At 35.0% G+C, this 25,118-nt stretch overlaps 1 protein-coding gene and 1 long non-coding RNA gene across 2 annotated transcripts in view; both read right to left on the bottom strand.

Annotated features, from left to right (window-relative positions):
* LOC112046215 (protein couch potato) overlaps positions 1–25,118 on the bottom strand; it is a 300,195-nt gene that overhangs the window by 185,011 nt on the left and 90,066 nt on the right. The window lies entirely within an intron of this gene.
* LOC128198679 (uncharacterized) overlaps positions 1–25,118 on the bottom strand; it is a 161,333-nt gene that overhangs the window by 133,733 nt on the left and 2,482 nt on the right. The window lies entirely within an intron of this gene.

Genomic DNA, 25,118 nt, shown 5'->3' with positions numbered 1-25,118 from the left:
TTTTGTAGTAACTATAATATACACCGGTTCTGTTTCAATTTCGCAATATCCTGCACCGTCAAACTTTCTCTTAACAGCAAATATAAAGAAAAAAGGCAATTTAAAAATATAGTTTCCTTTAGTTTCCTAAGTTGATGCAAACGGAAATTAGAACCTCATTATTATGCGTCTACTATAATATAGTGGTAGTGAATACCTACTTTAAATCATTCTATAATGATCTTAGACTATGACGAAATTTCTTCCTAGTTTTAGCAAAAATGTTTGCCAATCAAGCTGCCCAATCGAGGTTGTACCTTACTAATTATTTGTGTAAACATTTAATTTAACATAACATAACATGAAATGAGTTATACTATTTTAGAGCTAATTAATATTTCGCTTATCTAGAGTATTTATAAGCAATCTTCTTATAAAAAATAAAAGTATCGTATCGTATAAGTAAACTGGTCTAAAAATCAGAAGCTAAAAGAAATAAAAGATAGTATCATTATAATAAGGATGTTCTTCAAATCTTGTGACCACATACTGTGTTTCAAGTCGTTTATAATAAAATATCTCACACTTTTTTCACACCTGAATCTACTTGGAATGCGTCCAAAGATGCGCAGAAATATTTTAATTCGTTCCATACTTTATACAACGTTGAATATGATATGATAGCTTTTATCGATATCGGCTAGTTAGGTGCTTCATTAATCTATCGTTTAATAAACCACTGATTATAATATCTACAGTATTTAATAGTATTGCTTAAATGTCTTGAGCAACAATTTCAAAGTGTAGAACTTTTGAAAAAATTATCTTTAAGCATTCATAACACCGCTTCGTCTTAAGCGTATTTGAAAAGTCCACCAGTCAGGCAAGCTTACAAGGCAGGTTGTGCTAGAATAAAGTAATATACCATTTAATCACTTTAATCTAGGTTATTTTAATATGATAGTAGATTTGACCGTCAACAATTAGGTACTACAATTCCGGCAAAGACATAAATAAGAATGATATATAATGATAAGACATAATAAAAATGCCTAAAAAGTGTCACGTAGCAACCAAGTCATAGCTAGGATTTGAATAAACCGGACTCCATTAACACACGGACGGACATCTTAAGACTTCATCGTCACTTAACATCAGGTGAGATGTCAGTAGAAACAACAAAACTTCTGCTAGACGATCCGTCGGCCCATCAACAACTCGTAAAGTAACAAAGAATCATTGCCGTAAACAACAGAATTACTTGAATAAAGAGAACTCTATAAATAGACGTCGCATACACGAGATTTTATAGCGGCGTGGGTAACGTATTATTTTTAAAGACATACACGCAGCGCGACATAATTTTACGACTGTTATCGTAATGCGAGCGATCATGGCTCAATATACGATTGAGACTACGCAATGGATGATTTAGATTAAAAGAAGCGATGCGATATAAGCGCAATGAACGATAGACTAGAAGCAGTGCTGCGATAAACGCGCAATACACGATAGACTAACTAGAAGCAGCGCTGCCATAAACGCGCATTGTACGATTCAGACTAGAAGCAGCGCTGCTATAAAGCGTAATAAACGATTTAGACTACAAGCATAACTGCTTTAATCGCGCCATGAAAGATAGACTATAAGCAGCGCTGCGATAAACGCGCAATGAACGATAGACTAGAATCAGCGCTGCGATATACGCGCAATGTAAAATTTAGACTAGAAGGACCGTTGCTATAGACGGCAGTAAACGATTTAGACAACAGCCATAGCTGCTATAATCGCGCAATGAACGATAGACTTTAAGCAGCGCTGTGGTTCGTAGTATCTACTCTAGTAGTAGATGCGCAGTAGTGCAGGGTAAATTTGCTAAATCCGTAACATGAAATACGTCGATAGCGAAAGGTGACATCGCATCGTAACGTACAATCCTAAGTGATCATTGTATTCTTGATCATAGTGGCACATATCGAAGAACAATGGAACGAGTAAGGGGAAAATGTTCTGTAATCCACCTGTACCTACATTCCATGGAATAATTACTTCGATAGACAACGATAAAGGAACGATCCTGCGATTGAAGGACAATAGAAATAACGTGGGGCAAATGCGCTCCAACCCTTGCACATTCCACGGAGAATGTCGGTCACAAATGGTGATCACACATCATAGTTTATATCAGGAGTTCCGTAAGTATAGGTCGCGGCCTAGAGTTGGGTCGCGCGTTGGACAACCGTCGGCCACTTAATGAAATTCACACATAAGCAAGCAGTTACCTAATGAATTTTTGACTCTCAGTTACTGAGAACTGCCCTTGCCATTCGGTTCATGTCATGCGAAATTTTATTCCTCTGCCTCCAAAGACTCACTAGAGTGTCACCTACCCATATCTGATGCAACCTTTTTAGGGTGATTTGGATTCCGTTTTGGATTAAGTAGTTTTTTAAGTGGGTCGAAGCCCAATAAAGTTTGGGAAACACTGGATCATATCAATGGAGATGATGACTAGGTTTGAATATATTGATTTTTATGATACATTAGGGTAAATAAGATCAATGTTAACTAATTTATACATAAAAAGCAAAGATTGTCTGGAAATTTGCAAAATAAATAAGATTATAAAATTTCAAAATCTATTAAATTTTTTTTATCGTAATTAGATGAAAATTCATACAGTTTTAGCTTACTTACATTAAATGTGACATTTTTTAATAAATGAACTATAAACATAAACGTACAAATAACAAAGATATTAGTAATTTTGCTTGAACGCCCATACAAACCTAACGATCAGCGAGCCAACGACGTCACTAAATCGTGCCATTTTGTATGGAGCGTTTTTCAGGGATCAGCGGCAGCGTCGCAAATCTGACCCTTTAAATCCCTGTAGCTCCGAAAGTAATGATCGCAGATACCCTGTTACTTTTACAAAATTGCTTTGCTATTAGTATACTCTTAATTTATATACAATTTAAAAAACTGTCATCATCCCTATTAGAAGACATTGGAGTATCAGAAAGCGGAAGTTCACTTAAATACGACCGGAACAACGAACATCCAAGTTTTATAGGAACTCATTAGATATCTTATTGAGTATTGGTTATTCTTATCGAGGCCAGGAATCCTAATAACACCAGCACCCGTTCGTTCATCGGTCACCCTTTAAATTCCGACTTGCATCAACGTCACTTAACCAGTGCATTCGATGCGCCTACGCAACTGTGCCACACATAGTAATAACGCGCAATTACTCTCAGTTTAATATCTTCCGTTGACCTATATTAAGTATAATAATAAACTAAAATGTCACGTGCAAAATTTAACATCTGATTCATAAGATAATAACGATAGTGAAATATTACACAAACAAACTTAGTAAATCATCTGGTAATTATACTAAGTATACCCGAGCGACGGCCGGTGTCGAGTTAAATTTAACCTAGCGAATGAGATTATTAACTGCACTAACTGCGGGATACTAAGTCGACTGCACATGCGTGTATAATAATAATTCGGAGATTCCTTGAGTGTATACCTACTACTAGGTCTGTCTATTAATTTTAAAACTAAAAATAGAAATACATTGTTGCGAAATGAAATACAATAAAAAGAATTTTTCAAATCAGTTCAGGCGTGTTCGAGTAATCGATCTACATACATACTATAAAAAAAATACCGGTCAACTTAAGAACTCTTTTTGAAGTAGGTTAAAAATCAAGACTGGCGTAGTACCTACTAATATTTTCAAAAACGTAGGTACGACCGGACTCACACAGGCCGCAATAAACAACTTTAGCAATAAACACTAAACGTTAGAAATTAGTCTTTTACATTCGTAATTTACAATTTTCCGAATATCTATCTATTCATTACAACGTCCCAAACTATCTAAATGGATTTTTTAATCCAAGTCTAAAGCAACAAGGCTTTATTTTTATTGCATTTCGATGGGACGTAACAAATAGAGATTTATGTAAAGCAAACCGAATACCGCGTGTATAATACTACTATATCTAGTAAAAAATAAATAACAAAGCCCTATACTTCGACACAGGTCGGCGGAGTCAACATACAATGTTATTAAAACGAGCAAAAGTTAATTTCGCACACGAACCCTTTCGATTTCCGACAAAAGAAATTCCGATTTCGACACCGCCGCACAAACCTAATTCCAACGCAACATATTTAATTTATCGCGCGCGTACTTAAAAATAACTCGGGCGGAATCCGCAATTTGTATAATATCATACGCTTCGGTATTACATAAAAAATATAAAGAACATCTGCTCCGAATCGTTTCCATAGTCCGTACTATGGCAGATGCCCGACATCAAGACGTTATAGAGGGTAATCCGCCTCGCACGGTTTACGAAAAAACGATCGCTTGTATCCGTATCTGATATGAGTACGAGCGATGGAACTATAATATCTTTGCGGGGAATTTTTTGCGAACTTTCCTTGTACACTATTCGATAAAATAACGCTCGCTTCTTCGTATCTTATTGGTTTAGTGGTTACCGTATGTGGTGTAAGGCCTTGGATTTCAGTCCAAGCCAATGAATATTAAGATTTCTATCTTAACAAAGATTATAATTTTGCTTCCAACTATAGATGAAACTTCCAAGACCACAAAACACACAAATATACATACATTATCCCGCGATCCGTCGCGTAAAAATTTATAAACATCCCTGCCAAATTTCAAGTTTGTAGCATAAAAATTAAGGAATTTCATTCAAACTCGCGGGAGTCTTCAGACCTCTTTAATACGGCCCTGTCATAAAATCGGTTTGTAACGGACGTCTACCTATACCTATAATTCACCTTCCTGCCCAACTTAAAGTATGAAGCATATAAAATCAAGTACTTTTATACAAACTTGCTTTGCTGCAACTTGAAAGCCTTTAGATGCGTTCTTAGCAGATACCTGCCAACTATAAACTACGTCCCTGCCAAATTTCATCCTAGTGCGTCAAGCGGTTTTCGAGACTGTGATGAATGAATTTTCGAATTTTTTATGTTTAATTATATATTAAACATACAAACAGAGAAAGTTGGTCGTGAATATGAGCATAAAAACAATCTTACAAGTCAAGCATTTCTCTATTCAATAAATATGTCGATCATCTAGTGAGACTAAAGAGTGCATACGACATCAAAGCGGAACAATCCAAAGACAAATGGCCGTGTATGTTCGTGTTCTCTTTTGTAAAACATCTAAATCTAATCGAATATATCAGAGAAAGTGATTTGTCAGATGTAAGAAATAACAATGCTTTGTCTTTTCCCAACAGTTTCGATACGAACTAATACAAAATTCTTTGGTTTAATATTTTATTTCACGAAGGTAAACTTACTACTGTTCTCGATAAATAACGTTCCGAAATTTATAACTCAATAGATTTTACAGGATTACCGTGTTATAAGTTACAAGCGTATTATTTACTTTTACATATTTATGTATCATCCATCTATACTTCTATACTAATATTATAAAGCTGAAGAGTTTGTTAGTTCGTGGTCCGATTTGAAAATTTTTTTCAGTGTTAGATAGCCCATTTATCGAGGAAGGCTAGAGGCTATATTTTCCCCGTATTTCTACGGGAACGGGAACCACTCGGGTGAAACCGCGGAAGCGTCTAAGTAAATAAATAAAATTGACGTCTATCTGTGTTTTCTAAGGTGCATATTATTGTTATTTACGAACACCTTTACAAACAAGCTTTTTAAAATTTTTGTCTGTCCGTCTGTTTGTCCGGGCTGACTTGATTTGACTATAACGGCTGAACCGAAATTTGATTTTTTTCCCGCAAAACATCCATGTTTTCTGAGGTATTTGTGAAAACCTGAATTTCACGTAGACGAATTCGCGGGCGTCCGCTAGTTCAACTGTAATTTATAAACAAATGGTTACAAACATATCTAATCATAGAACTAGCTCAACGACGATTCAACGATGTATCGCCATAGCCGAGTCAGAGACATGTTGAATTAAATTATGATGTCCTGATTACTATCGCGCCGTATGTTTGAAGCGATAACTAGGTTTGCAGACTAAACTACGCAGATATGAAAGCGAGAGAAAATTTAAAGGCCCGATATATCTTATTTCACATTTGCGAAAGCCCGCAACTTTGAACGCTTAGGATTCTGTAAATGTACTTTTTAAATTCGTGCATTTACAAGGAAAGGAAACTTCGTTTATTTATTTGACTTAATTGACCAAAATATGAGCTGTTTTTTTTATATAGAATATTTGCCATATTTTTTATAATATGACCAATATTCCTATATTAGATCCACTCCCCTCTAGTCGGCAAAGACGATAGGAGTGAGTACAACAATAGACCAACGGGGCGGGGATCGAACCACCATCCCTCGGTGATGAGACCAACCGCTCTTACCGTTAAGCTATTGAGGCATTAATGTTACATTTTTTATATGTCGTATATTTATTTCGTATTTTAAGAATATAGAAATCGAGAGCAGAGACAAATTTATTCTATCGAATACCATCAATATTCCTCAAGTGTTAAGGCTAGAATGCTATGAAAATAGGATACAATAGGACAATGGTGTTTAAGGACCTCTTAGATTTCAAGTTCCAACTCCATTTGCTAGGCAACTAAGTATAAGGCTTAAATATAAGTTATCTTTAAAATTATATTCGCAAAAGATTGCAAAAAGATCTTATAATATTTATATTGTAGGTTGTACTATCTTCAACAAATAACTAGCTAAAAAGCATTACGTAGGTGCGCGTTAGTCGGCGTTATTAGGGTGATTTCTTGAGCCCACCCTACGATACAACCCCTTTTATACGACTGTTATGCCCTTCACTAAACAAAGCCGTTTAAAAATTCATATCGATTTTTAATAAAACTAAATTTAATGTACGAGTAGAAATGATATAGGTACATTGACACGATTGATTTTCTACATTTCGACATTACTACATAGATATGGCAGACATTTTTTGAATACATAATATTATATTTAATATTTATAGGTTGATAAATAATAATTCAGGACATAATTATATAAGCAATGTGAAATCACATCCACACTTAACTTCCCAATCAATAATTTCAGGATAATATGAAAGCCACATAAAATTACAGTATAGTATCAATTGCGATACGCATACAATGTAATAAGCACACATAAATCGTCTACTTATCGCCCCGTATCCGACGCAGTACGCATAAGCTACGCCGCAACTGTATATCAAAGTTAACAAGGAATGCTCAGCTTATGAACTTCTTGGAAACTCCGCTGTGTGACGCAATTCCGGTCATGATCCCCAACCTGTTCCAAATTCAAACACTTGGAGCTAACTTCCGAACGACACTTTGTTCTTTATCTTTCTGATTACAAGAAAATAACGAAACCTTGATTAAATTATAGGTACTACTCGTATTTAGGCATAAATGGCGATACGCATACAATGTAATACGCACACATAAATCGTGCACTTATCGCCGCGTATCCGACGCAGTACTGCAACTGTATCAAGGTCAATGGAACTCCACCTGCGGCAACCGCGTTCAACCTAAACACGAACCAGCCTTGCGGGCCCGCTTACGAACTTCTCGGAAACCCCACCGTGTGACGCAATTCCAGTCATTATCCCGAACTGTTCCAAATTCAAAACTCTTGGAGCTAACTTCCGAACGACACTTTATTCTTTGTCTTTCTGATTACAGGAAAATAAAGAAAGCTTAGTTAAATTATGTGTACTACTTATGCATCAATTGCGATACGCATACAATGTAATAAACACACACAAATCGTCCACTTATCGCCACGTATCCGAAGCAATACCGCAACTATATCAAGGTTATTGCGACTCCACCTGCGGCAACCGCGTTCAACCTAAACACGAACCAGCCTTGCGGGAACGCTCGGCTTACGAACTTCTCAGAAACTCCGCCGTGTGACGCAATTCCGGTCATGATCCCCGATAGACTGAGAGCCTGCGACAGCTAGACATACCTCATTTTATGGTGGCTTAAAATTTGTCAGCACATACTTCAAATATAGGTAAGTGCGATGGTCAATTGTGGACTTTGGACTTTGGTGGCTTTGATAGGTAGCGGGTTTCAATGTTCCTAGATCCGCTATTGTCCAAATATAAAACGCAACTTTTTGATATCTTCTATAGGATATCAGAAGGAACCATATCTCCAGTCTCCAGTCCGTTAGCTTCATGGCAATTCTACGCTAGTGACCTTTAAAGTTCTCTGGAATAAAAACCTTTAATGGTGTTTTTCGAAGGGTTGCCGCAAAGTGAATGGCGACTTGGGACATGATTTGTTATATTATGCCGAAAAAATATTAGAACACTATTTATAATAGAACGATACATATTATAATCTCGTGAACAGAAAAATACAACATTCAAACAATGGCAATGCAACCGGAAATACTGCTCTCTCTTTCATTGCTTTGGGACAACTCCGACGACATTAGACGTTTTGTCTGTATTTCTCTTTACTAGTCGCATGTTAGCATCACTGGACGCTAGAAACATGCTGTCTTCCTAAGTTACCGTTCAATCTCCATAATTGGCTACTGTATTGTTAGACCATAAACTGACAAATTTTCAGCCTTCCTAAATTGAGGTATGTCTGGCTATCGCTGGCCCTCAAGTCCACGACTTCTGCGCTCCAAATTCAAAACTCTTGGAGCTAATTTCCGAACGCCACTTTGTTCTTTATTCAATTTCCGATATTCGCTTTATTACGAGAACGAGAATTCGATTCCCATTCTACTCCGCCGTCTCAAAGGCATACTAAACGTTGAGCGCGCTTTATTGAAATATTTCGATTGCTTAGCTTATTGCTAAAGGCTCTCATTAAAAGCGGCGCGTATATTTAACATGAAACGCTACAAATCTAATTAAAATTCCCGACGTAAACAACTTAAAATAGCCGTAGCCGCTAGTACCGAGAAAAAACGCTAGGCGGCTAGGGGTGGGAGCGCGATGAAAACACTAATCATATCGAACAGTACGTTTAATTTTAATCATTGCTCGAAAACTAACTAAAGGAATTTTAAATGAAACATTAATGTAATATAGTGCTGTGATAGCTCAGTGGATATAACCTCTGCCTCCGATTCCGAAGGGCGTGGGTTCGAATCCGGTCGGGGGCATGCACCTCCAACTTTTTCAGTTGTGTGCATTTTAAAAAATTAAATATCACGTGTCTCAAAACGGTGAAGGAAAAACGTCGTGAGTCGTCCTGCATACAAGAGAATTTTCATAATTCTCTGTGTGTGTGAAGTCTGCCAATTCGCATTGGGTCAGCGTGGTGGACTATTGGCCTAACCCCTCTCATTCTAAGAGGAGACTCGAGCTCAGCAGTGAGCCGAATATAAGTTGATAATTATGATGACTTACAAGTACAAGGATTTGTTACAGTGTTTGAAATTATCACACTAATAATGGAATGGAGATAGATTTTACTCTTGATTAACACTGCTACATTTCATCCCGGAAAAATCCATGATTACCGCGGGATATGTGAAAAATTAAAATTCCACGCGGACGAAGTCGCGAGCGTCCACTAGTTGTTCATATTAATTTAATTATTATCATTAAATACTAGTAAACTGAATTAAGGAACCACATTATCACTCTGTAAAAGACACCAAAGAAAGATTAAAAAAAAATGTTTTTCTACTACAAAAATTTAAAAGAAAATAAATTTCTTTGCTTATTTTGTCAACACAATATCGTTCATTTTATGTTTTTAATAAAATTAAGGATATTTTTGAGGCGTTAAGGTAAAAAGTGTTATACTGACAACACCTCAGCCTCAGCATTCCTCCCCTCCGTCACAACAAGGGCGAATATTAAATTTGTTCCGTCAGTAAAAGCCGTGAGCACGTCATATTATTATGACTTTTTTTTTTTATTCTGTACAAGTGACTGACTGACTACAATCTCACCTGATGTTAAGTGATGATGCAATCTAAGATGGAAGCGGGCTAACTTGTTAGGAGTAGGATGACAATCCACACCCCTTTCGGTTTCTACACGACATCGTACCGGAACGCTAAATCGCTTGGCGGTACGTCTTTGTCGGTAGGGTGGTAACTAGCCACGGCCGAAGCCTCCCACCAGCTAGACCTGGACAAATTAAGAAAATCTCAATCAGCCCAGCCGGGGATCGAACCCAGGACCTCCGTCTTTCAAGTCCACTGCGCATACCACTGCGCCACGGAGGCCGTGTTACAACGACTGATGGAAACGTTTTTCACGCCATATTGCTTTTTGGAATTTTACTTGAAATTCAACAAATAATATAAGAAAGTATTCTTATGGATATCTTAGTTTTTGTAAATTGTCACCATCGATGTAGTAATTGGAAATACTTACAGATTTCGGTAGATTAAAATTTTTGTGTATACTTGAAGTATATATATTATAATATTTCTCGTATGATTTTACTTTGTAATTTAATAGAAAATAATCGGCAAAATAAGTAGAAAAATAGTTTGTTGTGAAAAATTTATTATTTATTTGCTTTTTCTTTCTTGATGTTGAATATAAGAAAGTTAATTAAATACAGAGACTATATTTTATCAATGGAAGTTTCAAATATTGTTTACCTCATTTATGTAATTAACAACATTGATATAAAATATTAATCGAGAAAATCGAGAATCCATTTTCAACTTAGAGGATGCTAAACGTTGTGGTTTACTCGAGCGTCGTCGCAAGGACGAAGAGCAAAATAATGGTTATACCTATACTATTTCCGCTTTTAGCTATTATGAAGGGATTATTCTTCACGGAAGTACTCAACAACATGCAAGGTATCCTCCCTCATACTCATTTACTAAAACAAAATTGTCAAAACTGTTTATCAATGTAAAAAATGTTGTTCGAAGTGTTACATAATAGATAAGTATAATTTACCACGAGGAAATAGTACAGTTGTGAGTTATATTAAGGTATGTACGAGTATTTCATCGCTAAGCTGAAAAAAATCTTGGGAATTCCCGTAAAAATAAATAGCCACGAAGGTCAGATCAGTTCCTACGCGTACATTTAAAATGCAATAAAACTAAATAAAACACCAAACAGCGTGAAGAGAGATTGTCAAGAGGTTGATCTAACACAATAAAAATTCAGGTATTGCAAAGCTTTTTGTTTTATTTCGCGGCCCGCACTCAAGAGCGATCATAAATCATTGCAAATTACTACAAATGTTCGAAGACATACAGAATATTATAATCGTTAATTCAAAAAAAGAAGAGGCACTCGTAAATAAAAAGAAATGTGTTTTACAAATAGTCTGATGCCTACTTCGAAACGACTTGAATGTGAAAACAGACAAATCCTAAGATTCTGTAAATAGCTCGTGTATGAAACTGTACACATGCGAATACTGTACGTAGTCCTAGTGCCAGTGGCAACAATATCTCGACTGTTTAATACATTCAACCAGGCCCTAAAGCTGTGATAGCCCAGTGGATATGACCTCTGCCATCGATTCGAAAGACGAGGGTTCGAATCCGGTCCAAGGCATGCACCTCCAACTTTTCAGTTATGTGCAATTTAAGAAATTAAATATCCTAATAATCCTTAAATTAATAATCCTTAAACGGTGTGAAGGAAAAACATCGTCAGGAAATTGCATGCAACTGCATGCCTGAAAATTTTCTTAATTTTCTACGTGTGTTGTCTACCAATCTACTTTGGGCCAGCGTAATGGTCTATAAGGCTGCCTGTCCACCAAAGCGGAGCGAGGGAGCGGAGCGGAGAAACGGATTAATGCGGAGCGCAGTTGTTGTAATGTTGAGCGCAGATACTGTGTCTATCCACCGGAACGGAGCGAGGGTGCGCAGCGTAGTTGCAGACTATATTAAATAAATAAATGTTAATTTTAATGTATTTAACCCCGCTTCGTTTACTCGCTCCGCTTACCGGCTTTATATGAATTTTGCAAACTAGCTCGCAAGTCATTGTCCACTTTTTGTCAATTTTGTGCAATCCTATTGATTTATATTTCTCCGTTTCTCAGCTCCACTTCGGTGGACTGGCAGCCTTAGCCTAACCCCTCTCATTCTTCCAACCCAGGAGTCAAACCAGCACCTCATGATCTAAAGCCAGATAGGCTAACCTCTTGACAAACGATGCATTTTTAATAGGTATAAGTAATCGTACAATCTTAATTATATGTATTTAAATGCGAAAGGTCACGATATCTCAAAAACCGCTTAACGTACAAATTTGAAATTTGGCGGAGAGGTAGTTCGTAGATAGTAGACGTCAACTATTAACGGGTTTTGCGATAGGGCCGGATTAAGGAGGTCTAAGGGCGGACGAAGTCTCGGGCGTCCGCTAGTATTGTATATAAACAATATTGTTTTATTAGCTTTTGTCATTTTCGGTATATTAAAGTGTTTAGGTACTAGAGTCGGTACCAACCTAGTAATCAAGATAATATTACCTACCTGTTGCTTTCGATACGATTAATGTAACCTTGATCTCAATTCCATGCATTTTATTGTTTTGTGAACATAATATTTAAAGCTACATTTTATGATTGTTTCGAATCTACTATTAATTTTCAAACTGCAAAGATAAGATAAAGAGACAGGAATTTCGTAAGTAACTTTAGATTCAAATTCAACTTCAAAATTCATTTATTTCAAATAGGCTTAGGTTTAGCACTTTTGAAAAGTCAGGATTATGTCATAATTTAATTTAATCTAATGGTGGAAATAATAGACGAAAACTTAAAATTAAAGTTACGAGGGTTCCAAACGCGCCTTGGTCCATGTCTGTCTGTCCGTGACAGACAACAAATGTTTTTGGCATAATGATCGATTATATAATGCTCTCCAACAAAAATTTTGTAAATATCTTCAATGTACAGAATTTTACCTGTTACAGTTTTATTATAAGAATAGATTTGACAGTTATCTCTCAGCGTATTACTAATACCGTCTGGTCACGCTGTAATAAATAAGATTAATTGCAACTCCTGTCAAAATGCTAAGTGACAGTGTATGAGGAGTGGTGCTAACCGCTTATAAAACAAAATAAAAATGTACTGTGAACTCGTTAAAATAACACTGTGTGGATAACGCCTTCAAAGCGATTAGCGTTAAAGGTGTTATCATACTAACCAACTACTGAGATCCGTGAGTTGGAAAAATGCTCTGAATAGAGACTTGGATTGATACAAACTTGAATTGTAAGGCGACTCGTTTGCAATTCATTCGATTTTAAAAACGAATTAATGTACAAATTGGAATGATTTTAATTTTGCGACTACTGGTTATTGTAAAAGGAATATTTTATCAAATTCTCTTAGATTTTAGATTTGTATGAAAAAGTTCTTTGATGATTGTATGAAATTTGCACTGCGTACCATCAAGTCAACAAAGTGATGCCATTATTGCTAGTTATTGTAAAAGAAATAGGAGTACTCATAGTATTTATACTTACAATAAATCTGTAGTGAGGTCAATTCTGTACATGAAATATATTTCCAAAATAACTATCAGGGGGTGATCAGTGATCGCTACTGATGCCAAAAATGCAATCAGTAAAATTTTTGTCTGCCTGTGAAACAAAAACTGCTAGACGAATGTTAACAAAACTTGGTACAATTATTCTTCATACTCTCTGGTTATAGTATACTTTCATCACGCTACGATCAAAAGGAGCAGAGCAGTGAAGGGAAACGTTGGAAAAACGGGAGATATTACTCCATTTCTACATCGCTACTATACTGTAAGAGCTGGATTAAATAAGTCTAAGGGCAGACATAGTCGTGGGCGTCCGTTATACATATTGTAATAAAGTTCTTTGATCATATGTATGAAATTTTTATTCCATACCATAAAATCAACAGACAGACGTTTGCCGGATGTTAAACCATATCGATAGATGAGATCAATACCGGCCAATCTCCTTCGTGCCTCCTCATAAAACTCGACATTTGCGAAGTACAATGCTAGTATGGCACTACAAAAAGCCAAAAACAAAAGAAGAAGAAGAACAGAAGATCAATCTGTCTTCGATAGACATCGGTACAGAAACTTGGCATCGATTGTGTGACAACACTTTTACTTTGGGCCGTCCGTTACTACGCAATTAGGGCCTAAAGGAGTAAAAAAACAAGGTGGAAAAAAAAAAACAAAAAAGTGCATGCCCCGACAGATGCTGGCGCAGTGGCGCTGAGCGATCGCGACAGGTGCATGCTGCGATAGGGTTGGCACGCAGCTTACAAAAATTATTTTATCTTTTTTTTATTTAACAACAAGTTAGCCCTTGACTGCAGTCTCACCTGATATTAAATGGCCATGTGTTTAACACAATTATAGTCGATTAGTGACAAATAACATAACGAATCTTTGACAATCTGTCATTTCTTGAGTTATGAATGGTGTAACTACATAGTTCGGTTAATATGTACCTACACTTATATTTTGCTAATCATAATAGCAAGCACCAAATTAATTAATTATATGTGGTCGAAAAGTACTCTTCTCATCAAAAAAATCGAAACAGTCCGCAAGTACTGTTTCGATTTTTTTGATGAGATTCAGCTGTATTTCTGGTACAACAGTAGATAAATTTAAAATATTTTTTACTGTGCTTTAATATACATCGATGAAATGGCAAGAAAGTACTTGATTCTTAATCTAATTATTCTATATCAATGCGGTTAGTAATTTAAACATTCCTACAATAATTTACTATAGCCTAACGATAAATACCAGTTAAATGTAACAGGCCACTATTTGCAATTTGGCAGCGCTGACAAAATATTGTGAGCGAAGTTAGTGAACCTAAAATATAATTAGTGCATTTGCATTCGTAACAATAAAACACGCATTTGTCGGCTTTGGCATCGAATAAAACTAATTGAACGGATAATATTAAGCTTACTTTAGAATATCAAATTAATATTTGAATCCTCACAATTATTATTATTATCAAAACGGTAAATTTTGCACTCGCTTTCAATAAATTGACTCAAACAATAGTCTGTAGAGGATATATATAAATTACGCAGGAGATTGTATATTCAATATATAAATCATACTTATTTACGAGTCACCAATTGAAAATATCTGTAAAATTAAGTAAGAATATTCACATAAAAGAATGTTAAGTCGTTTTATGTATCATATAGGCAGAAACATGTTTACAAATACATATACACGAGCAAAAAATAATATCAGGTATCATGGCCATTATCGTAGGATGTTAACGATAATAACCGGTGCTAATGTACTCGATCTCAAGGAGAGCCTTAGGAAAGTATTATCTCCTCTTTGGATACTACAATATATAATTTATTTTATTAACTTTACTAACATTACCATCAGATACATTATAAATGTAAAAATATGTTTATTGATTGTCTGTAACGCTTTCAGGCCTATACTACTCAACCAGTCATTATAAAAATTTCATGATCATTTAAGACCATTATTTATATTAGACAGTTCGAACAAAGTTTCAAATGGGTTTTTGATTTGTTACATTAATATAAAAACACACATTTACTACAATAATACATCTCTTATATGCAAACGATAAGTATGAAAAAGATAAATGACAAGTCATTCAATTAGTTAATATCAAATTTTCAGTTTTATAATTTGTTTAGACATCCTATAAAATACTTTCAGACGTCCTTTAAAAGTTGCCAACCCTATAATCTTTTTAAAAGGTAGCGTCAATTTTTATTAACGGCAACACAGCTTTCAAACAAAAGAGATTGCAATTTGACATCCCTAATAAAATGATTGACCTATTGGCAACGAGCTAGGTGGGTAAGCCAGTACTAATCGACCTACAAATCAGACATAATTCTGTAGTGAGTCTTTTGCTTTCATCCTAAATAAAATATAACGGGTCACTGATGCCGATATAGCTCGTTACTTTTTTTGTCATTTCTGTTTTTGTTCAAGGAATTCTCATGTTGAAAAGGGTGAACATATTTCTCAGTGTAACCGAAATAGCTTTTGTACTATATAATATTCACTCTGTATCCTCGCATCACATATGAGTTCTAAACTATAATTAATTATTTTTTAGTATTAACACGATCGTATTTACACATAGATAGTTTAACTAATAACTTATAGTTCAATTTACTAATTTAGAAACATGTACTTGAATTTAAATTAGGATAAGTAGATATTAGAATAGAAGAAGATAAAGCTTCAAATTTTATGTTAACTAAACAAAAAAAAAACTCCAAATCTCCAAAGGATAATGAACCCGCCTACGGCTAAGCTTCGAGTGTAGAATGAAGTTTTTTTCAATCCCTCGGAAAAGTCCAAGTGCTTATTTTGAGGATCAAAGATATGTACACTATGGTTTTTTTTGTAATGCAGGTAGATAGTTAATTAGTTATAATTGAAGGCTTAACAAACATACAAAAATTACCGCTCTGCAAAATTTCATCTTTGTACGCCAAGTGGTTTTCGAGATTTCGCGATCAATATTAAACCTTTCGCATTCTTAGATTATTAAGATTAGAAGAGACCTAGAAGAACTACTAAGACCACAAACAGAAACAAAGCAGAAATACGAGTAGGTAAGTACCAAGAGAAAATATTAAAGCTAGCACTGTAACAACATCATACGCTAACTTTGAAGTAGAATTCCTAAGTTCTAAAAATCCACTAACAACAAGGAGGCTCCGACAAACGCGGACAACCCGCAAGTCCGGCTTACAACAACCGACCAACCCCGTTCCCAGCGTTGTTTAATTCCATTAGAGCACCCCTTTTATCTCCACCACTTTTATCTTTCACTATTGGATTACTGTACAAAATGCCGTGGAAAAGACACACGCAACTCGCCTTTGCCATTACTTCATCTCTTTAAATAACAGCCTTTTGCGGCAATTCACGATTGCATTTGTTTTTTGCACGATAGTATCGTGTTTAAAGTTTAATTTAACGGTATTCCTATAAAAAGTTCAAGTAGTTTAACGGTATTTATATTACATTTATATCTAAATTTCAGTTCCATGTATACCTTTTTACACAATACGTAGAGCTTTGTAAACATATAATCTATGTTCCCAAGAAGTCTTTAGTAAGAATTTAGTAAATCTACTTCATAAAATATTCATTAAAATTACGAATATTAAATTAGTAATGATTTTACCTAGCCATTGAATACTTGTATTTAATTAAATAACAGTTTTTTTTTTGTATTTTTTTTTTATTTTTTATAAGTTAGCCCTTGAATACAATCTCACCTGATGGTAAGTGATGATGTAATCTAAGATGAAAGCGGACTAACTTGTTAGGAGGAGGATGAAAATCCACACTCCTTTCGATTTCTACACGACATCCTACCGGAACGCTAAATTGCTTGGCGGTGCGTCTTTGTCGTTAGGGTGGTAACTAGCCACAGCCGAAGCCTTCCACCAGCTAGAATTTTTTTCGTAGGAAGTCAAAGCATGCCCGGTACAAATATAATTCTTTAACTGCATAAAATATCAAACCTAATTTAGTTCGTTTTCTTGGCTATACTAGTACTAAGTTTTCAAAGTAGTCGAGTTTAAAACTTAGCAAATCTTTGTTCATACTATCAAAGACACGAGTTTATAATAGATGTTGATATCAAAGCGATAGTTAAACTTAACGTCGGTTGATTAGGGTGAGTGAGGAAACTAATTTCTAATATGTTTCGTTAACGACACTTCACGAGTTTCGCCTTGCCGACAAATTTCGTTGGCTACACTGAATAGTTAGTCGCTAAACTTGGTCCGTGGATATTAATAAATAACCCACAACATAACCACATATCGATAACCTTTTGTTATCATTGAAACTATTTTGCAATCAATCATATTGACAACATTATATATTTGGTTTAAATGAGGAGAATTTATCGTCTCTACTTTCTTAAAAAACAACAGGTTTAGTTTAATTATCAATGTATACGTTTTAATCATTAATGGTTTCTTATTTTAGTATATTAAAGTATCTCTATAGTTAACCGTATCTAGTTAAATATGTGTAGTAAATTTAGTAAATTTAACAGGCTTAGTTTAGTTAGCAATGTGTGTTTTAATAATTAATATCAACAATATCTTTTTATATAATTTTATGTATATTAAAATTAGCTTATATATTTATTATTAGTTTAGAACTGTCCAGTTAGATTGTGCGGCTTTTGATCATTAGGTGAGTACTGAGTTTTGGTTAGACTTTCTTAGTTTCAAGAAGTTCTCAATGGCAATTTGGGTTCAGAGAAGAAGAGACAATTGGCAAGACCAATTAAACCTCTAGGGTACTTACTTTCCAATGTCCTAAAACATGTAGGTATAAAATGAAATTTACCGTTCCCCTTCTTACCTTCATAAATATCTTAGGTCTGCTAACTCCATAAACGAGTATCTATCTACATTACTTGCGAACTTGGAAAGTTCTCGCAAGGAACATGCTTATTCGTAAACTATAAAGTTCCAGGTAGATACCTAGCCTAACTTGCAGTTCCCTAAGGAAGGTTAGTTAGGGGAGTGCGGCAGGAAATCGGCCAGTAAAACACGTATGCATACTTATTTAATTATATTTAAGTAAGTTTAGCAAATCTTAACTAAAACCAAGTGTAGAAACCGAGTATCTAAACAAATAATTAAATTAAATAACCGTATATGAGTAGACATATCGGAGTAAAATATGGTATTTGATCATATTTACTAATATTATAAAAAAGTAAAGTTAGTGCTATTGTAGGGGTTAATCACTGGATCTACTAAACAGATTTTTCAAAACTCTTTTATCACTAGAAAGCCACGTTATTTGTGAATATCATGGTCTATGTTTTATCCTTACATCCCAAGGGAACTACGCTAGTAATTTTACAGGTAAAATTTGGTAATCGAAAAATACAAAAAATCAAAAATCAGGTAAAAGAAAATTGAAAACCTTTCACTGTTATATTATCCCCGTAATCTTACGATTGACGATAACGAAAACCTAAACTTCAAGAATTCCTTTTTTTACACAATTTAAAAAAATATTATTAAAATATGTATTTAATGATTTCGCGGTGAAATATAACTGTTACATTTCAATGTCATAGAGAATTGGCGCCCGCAAATTCTAGTCTTATTAAACTAAATATAGAATTGAGTAACGAATTCAATGTGCATTCTTAGCGCAACGGCTGTGGACATACAAAGAGAGAATGCGTGTGCGAACGTGGCTAGCGTGCATTAGTATTTAGGGTTGGTACTAACCCATATATAATACCTACTTAAAAATTTAGTTAATTAGTAGTTTAACTTTTTGTTATCCAAAAGGTAACAGGGTCAGCGTTGAGCCATGCCTATAACTGAGCATTTAAATTAAGTGTAATGATTTATTAATTATATTTTATAGTAGTAATTTACTGTACATATATAACAAAGCAACAAGTTATGGTTTTAAAACATGATAACATTTAATTGATCTAAATATTATAAAAAATAAATTATCACGAAATCACGAAAACCGATAGACATGACAAAGGTAAAATTTGGCAGTGAGGTTGTTTATAGTTAGCAGACATCTGCTAAGAACAGATATTGCAAGAAAACTGGATTAAGAAGGTCTAAGGACAGAGGAAGTCACGTGCGTCCGCTAGTATAAAATAACGTAATTAAGTCAACGAAATCTCGTAGAAATTTTCGCTAAACTAGAAACAAGGCCGACAGTTCTAAAAAAAATATAAGTAGTTAAATAAATTATGCTCGTAAAATAATATACATCGTACCTACGATTGAGTTGAAAAAAGTGGACGTCCTTTAGAAATATTGCTGTTATTTGTTAAAATAATAAATTAGATAATAAAAATATATAATAAATTAGATAATAAAAAAAAACCACTATCATAAGATGTACAATTAATAAGTACACACGCTACATTTAAAGGTTATACAACGTATACATTAACATTTACATTTATAAAGTAGTCGATTAAAAATTACGAATGGTAATTGAACTTGCCCCAGTTAATTACAGTCACATATTATTGTATGACAGGTTAATCAAAACAAGTATAAAAACTTGTCCATTTAACTAAAGCATTACTAATATACCAAGTATATTTTAAATATTGTATTACATTTCTGTGCTTACGTTTTGTTTTTCTCTTCCACTGTTGTCTGGAAGAGATCGCTCTTTAGCGATAAGACCACCAATTGACCATTAGTTTCTAAGTCTTACTATAAGTTGTTGTTTATTTTTGTTTTTAGTGTACAACAAAGTATACCTATTTCTTCTTCTATATTTTTGCAAAAACCAATCATCCGATTATGCATTGTAGTCATAACATTTCTATTCTATATTGTTCTTATTTAATAATAATAATAATAATAATAATAAAATGTTTTATTTAGCTGATTACAACATAAACATACAATATGAAATAAATAAAAAAAAACAATGAAAAAAATTAACACATGATTAAAGTAAGACAAAAGTTTACAAAATAGTGACTGCACACCTTGGGTAGTGACTCTGCAGAGCTTTGCTCCCTGGCATGCGGTCTCTTCTTATATCTAGATTACACTTATGTTACAATTAATAAATCTACATTACTTACATTCATGTCAATCTATACAGATAATCATTAAGTTTCATCAGCTAAAAAGGTTTTATTTAAGTAGTTTTAAACCTAAACTTTTTTTTGCAGTCTAATCTATCCCAAGCAGAATTATTTAGCGTTATCCAAATACATCGCCAGCCATTACTCGGCTAGTCAAAATATTTTCTTCTGTACAACTGCTATTTGAAATACTAGAAGGCTATCCCTACCGCGTCATTGCTAGTAATGTGGTAATTAGTTACGGCCGCGTTACACTATCAGACAAACACCTGCCTCGCAAGATTGTATTTACACAGCATAGAACATGTGCTTGCTATTAAAAGGTGCATCATTAACTCCAGTTTTTTGTATTAGGACGTCGATATTTTTTGTATAATTCACGTGTTACAACCCTAGAGTCACGCGTTGCGTTCTTGCTACCATATTCAAACTGGCCACTCACTTTCTTGCGCCGGCGCACCGAATTGCATTGACTTAATTACTAACATGCAGGTACTAACATATTTTAACGTTTTAAGCGGTAAAAGGAAACGTAACCTACATACATAACATGTTCTTAGATACAACTATATAAATCAAGTCTAATAAAAATCCTAAAGTTAAAAATGAGGCATTGTGTCGTAATAAAATTCAGATATATCCGTAAGTTATACAAGTGGCTAAAGATTAATCATCACAATCAACCTATTTTAATGGCCCACTACAGGACACAGCCTTTGCTATAGGAGGGGATCTATCCCCTGTACTGTATCGAAGCAGTTTAGTGGTTGTTATTTTAAGGGCTCACTACAGGACACAGCCTTCGCTATATGAGGGGATCTAGCCCCTGTACTGTATCGAAGCAGTTTAGTGGTTGTGAGCTCTAGCTCAAAACCACATTGTAGAAATTCATTAAAAATTCCGCTATCTTGGGTGGTCCGCCATATTGGATTTAGAATAACGTCATATAGCATATCGTACACTGTCATTCAAACGTAACGTGTATACAAAATTTCAGCTCAATCGGTTGAAGATATCTACTTCAAAATTGAGTTCAAAGAGTCCACCGTAATACATTACAAGTTAAATAAAAGCTTTTAATAAAAAAATCAATACTCGCGAATAAATACAAAAGACGAAATAATCAAGAGCTGCAATGCCCAACCAATAAATAACAGAGAAATATTAGCATCGATAAGACAAAATGATTGGTTTTTGTTTGATAAAATTTGTAACAAAGCCGTCTGACCAAATCTAAAAGGACGTTTGATTAATCGTAAAACGGAACGAGACCGAAATGGAAAACGTTATTGGCATACCAACGTAACAATTAATGGGAGCTACTCCTGTGACGTAGACGGTTTTAAAACGCTTTGTGATCGGAATCACTTTGGTAGGAACGGAATTGGAAGCGGAAGGATAATCAGAGGATTCACTGACATTTGACTGCTATATTATCACACTAATGACATGGAATAATTGGAATTTGTAAGCAAAGTGTAGTGTTATCTGTTAATCAGCGAGTTTTTACAAGCATTGTGCGGTTTAATGAAGGTTTTATGAGTGTACAAAACGTAGACAGAGAAGTCAATTTTTGACTTTTCTGTTTATGGCTGTTGTTGTAAGTCAATAATATACATTTTTGTTATTACTAAACTATTTTACCACCCAGCTAACTGGTTAGTTATCATTTGCAACAAGTTAAGGCAGTAATTTCGTGTCCGTAATACGTTTATTCTTGTTTGGACCATCGATCATGATACCGAATATCGAATTACCTTGTCTCTGTTTTATTAACCGACTTAAAAAGGAGAAGGTTCTCAATTCGTCGATTTTTTTAATGTATGTTCACCGATTATACAGTATATTTACACATAGCTTCTCTTTTTGGAGGCAGTGCAATTGCTTTCTGTCTTTCTATATACTTTTCTGTCTACGGTCCAAAAGAAATTACGTGTACCACCAAATCATGGCAATGTCCTTGAGCTGCTTGATTACAATAAAATAACTCAAGTTCATGGTCTACTTTTTGATGCTAAAAGAGATATTAATCTCTTTTAGCATATATTATAAATCTCAGACGAATTGATAATATAAACTTAAACATAAAACACGTTACAATGACAAAAAATCCGTCATAATCATCACCATTGATCATGATGTATGATGTAACGTAATAATAAATTAATTTAGATTGCATTGCTTTCATTGAATTCAGAACCGTCTATTCAATTACAGCGATGAAAAAAAAAAAATGCGCAACATAATTAAAACACAAATGAAATAATGTCGGGGCCCTTTCATTGCTGTCTGTATAATTTCACTCTGGAAATTTCGTAATAAAAAACCGTGCCACATTTCCATTGACTCCAATGGAGGTCTTTTAGAGAGCTCGGTCTATTACAGCCACATCCAATTTCCATCTAAATGAAATGACGTGCCGCTTAATGTTGCAGCGTCATGCACTCTATAATCTCCCGGCGCGGCTGTGTGCGGTGGGTGGACCTCAATCGGTGCTGATTGAAACGTACAGATTTGTGCTGGCCCCGCGTTTTGCCTGTTTGCGCCGGATTTACTTCTACAGCATCTACTGCGTCTTTAAAGCATCTGTGAAGGTATGTATTAAAAGGATCAATTGCATCTGCAATGCAAGTCGAGTCCCGCCGGGTTACTTTTAAAAATCCATGCACATTCATTGTTGTACTGTATCTAGATATATGAGAAACCGTAGTTTGTATCACACTGTATGAATTTCCTTTTCTTTGGGACGGCTTACCTTCATCTAAATTCTATCCTTTTATTCCACTGGTAGGTATCTGATGATAATTTTAAAAGAGCAACTGTTGATTTCTTTTCCGGCCCTTCAGCAGAACCTGCCGTCCGAATGAGCGGTAGAATCTCTACAGTTGGTGAAACTTGATGTTTCAAAAGTGTTTGTAACACATGAAATAAATGGATTTAGATTTTTTTTGACAGAATTCGTCTGTAGAAGTACTATCTCCATGATTATTTCTGTCGTTAAGCACCATTGTTATGTTCCAGTCTGAAATAGTAAGCTCAGGCCTTTTACGCCTATGCCCAGGTTAACACAGAATTATATTGCAGGAAGTATTATTTGTGTGCCCTGTGAAGAGTTTCCCCATTTATAGGCCATGGCTTTTCACTAACTGATCCGCTAAGTCCGAAAAAGCAAACGTGCATTTTGAAAACAAAAAACGTGTATTTGCTTGTCATTAATAATGCACCCACTTTATTGTACTACAAACATAATACAAAATGGATGAACGCTTTGAAATACATTGTTTACAAGATTAACGTATTTCAAAACGTTTTTAAAGTTTTAATACTAAAATATTGAAACCTCTACCCGCAATATCAATATAAACATATAAACCTGTTTCCAATCCCAGAGGATTATGTAACCGTAGGAATGCTCAGAGAACTTTTCAAATTGAACAAGATATCCGCACTTTAATCGCTGAAAACAATCGGGATTCCTCTCGAGCTCGTGTAGAAACATTGAGAGCGTTTAAAATCTGCACGGTGTCGTTTAAGTGGCGGATAATTTATTCCACATCGAGAAAATACCGATAAACCCGTCTCGCTTCCGAGACACCCCTCTAATCCTTTGATGGATTCTACCTCCAGACGGCAAATACCGGAAAAGTGTCCTCTTTCATGCGAACGAATAACACAAAAACTTATCTTTTTAAGATTTCATATGAATTCCGCGTTCTTACTATCCCACTTCCATCTTATGTGCGCAAACGTTTCCTCGCTCCTGAGATTAAACAAGCAACTTACTTTGACAATTTGATATCTTTCTCCACTAGAATAAAGGATAGTTTGAATATTGTTAGTAGACTCGAAACTTTACTTCGATAATATACTACAGTAAGAAGATTTAATATGAGACGAATATCTTAGCATTCCATGGATTCACCGTGCGGTTGCCGGGTCCATCGCGCGGTAGAGAGAAAACTCCGAGCAGAGTCCTGAACTTGTGACTACAGGATGTAAGGTTAAGGAATCCCTTGACGATCGATCAACACTCCCCGTTCTCTGCTCGTGTTGTTCTCCCTGCCTAGCCAAATTTGGTAAGATCCTATTAGAGCAGCTTTTGATACTCGTTCTAATATAGAACTAGCTGCACTTCTAGAGAGGCCAAGGTCTTTAAGCAAGTTATAGAGAGATTTTGCTGGTAATCCTCTCGCACCTACTTCTACGGCGTACAGACTAACTACATAGCCATTTTTAGGTAGTTCATTTGGTAGGTCATAATATTTATACACTTTTATATTGTGGTCCTTCAGAATGTTAGTCTCTCACGGCACAGGAAGCTCTACATCTATGCTAAATCTTTGCAAAATTCTCTTCTAAGTATTAAGACTATTGGAGCAACATGTAAAGATTAGTGTTCGCGTCAGGCTTTCACCGTAAATGCAAATAGGTTTATTTCTAAAAATATATATATTTAAAACCCACTTACTTAATAGTTTAAATCTGTTTCAGTATAATGAGCGATACTCAGATAGATTCATTGAAACTCAACGATTGTTTT

This window comes from Bicyclus anynana, chromosome 13 (genome assembly GCF_947172395.1).
Source record: "Bicyclus anynana chromosome 13, ilBicAnyn1.1, whole genome shotgun sequence".
Classification (NCBI taxonomy): Eukaryota; Metazoa; Arthropoda; class Insecta; order Lepidoptera; family Nymphalidae; genus Bicyclus; species Bicyclus anynana.
This window is presented reverse-complemented; position numbering and strand designations above follow the sequence as displayed.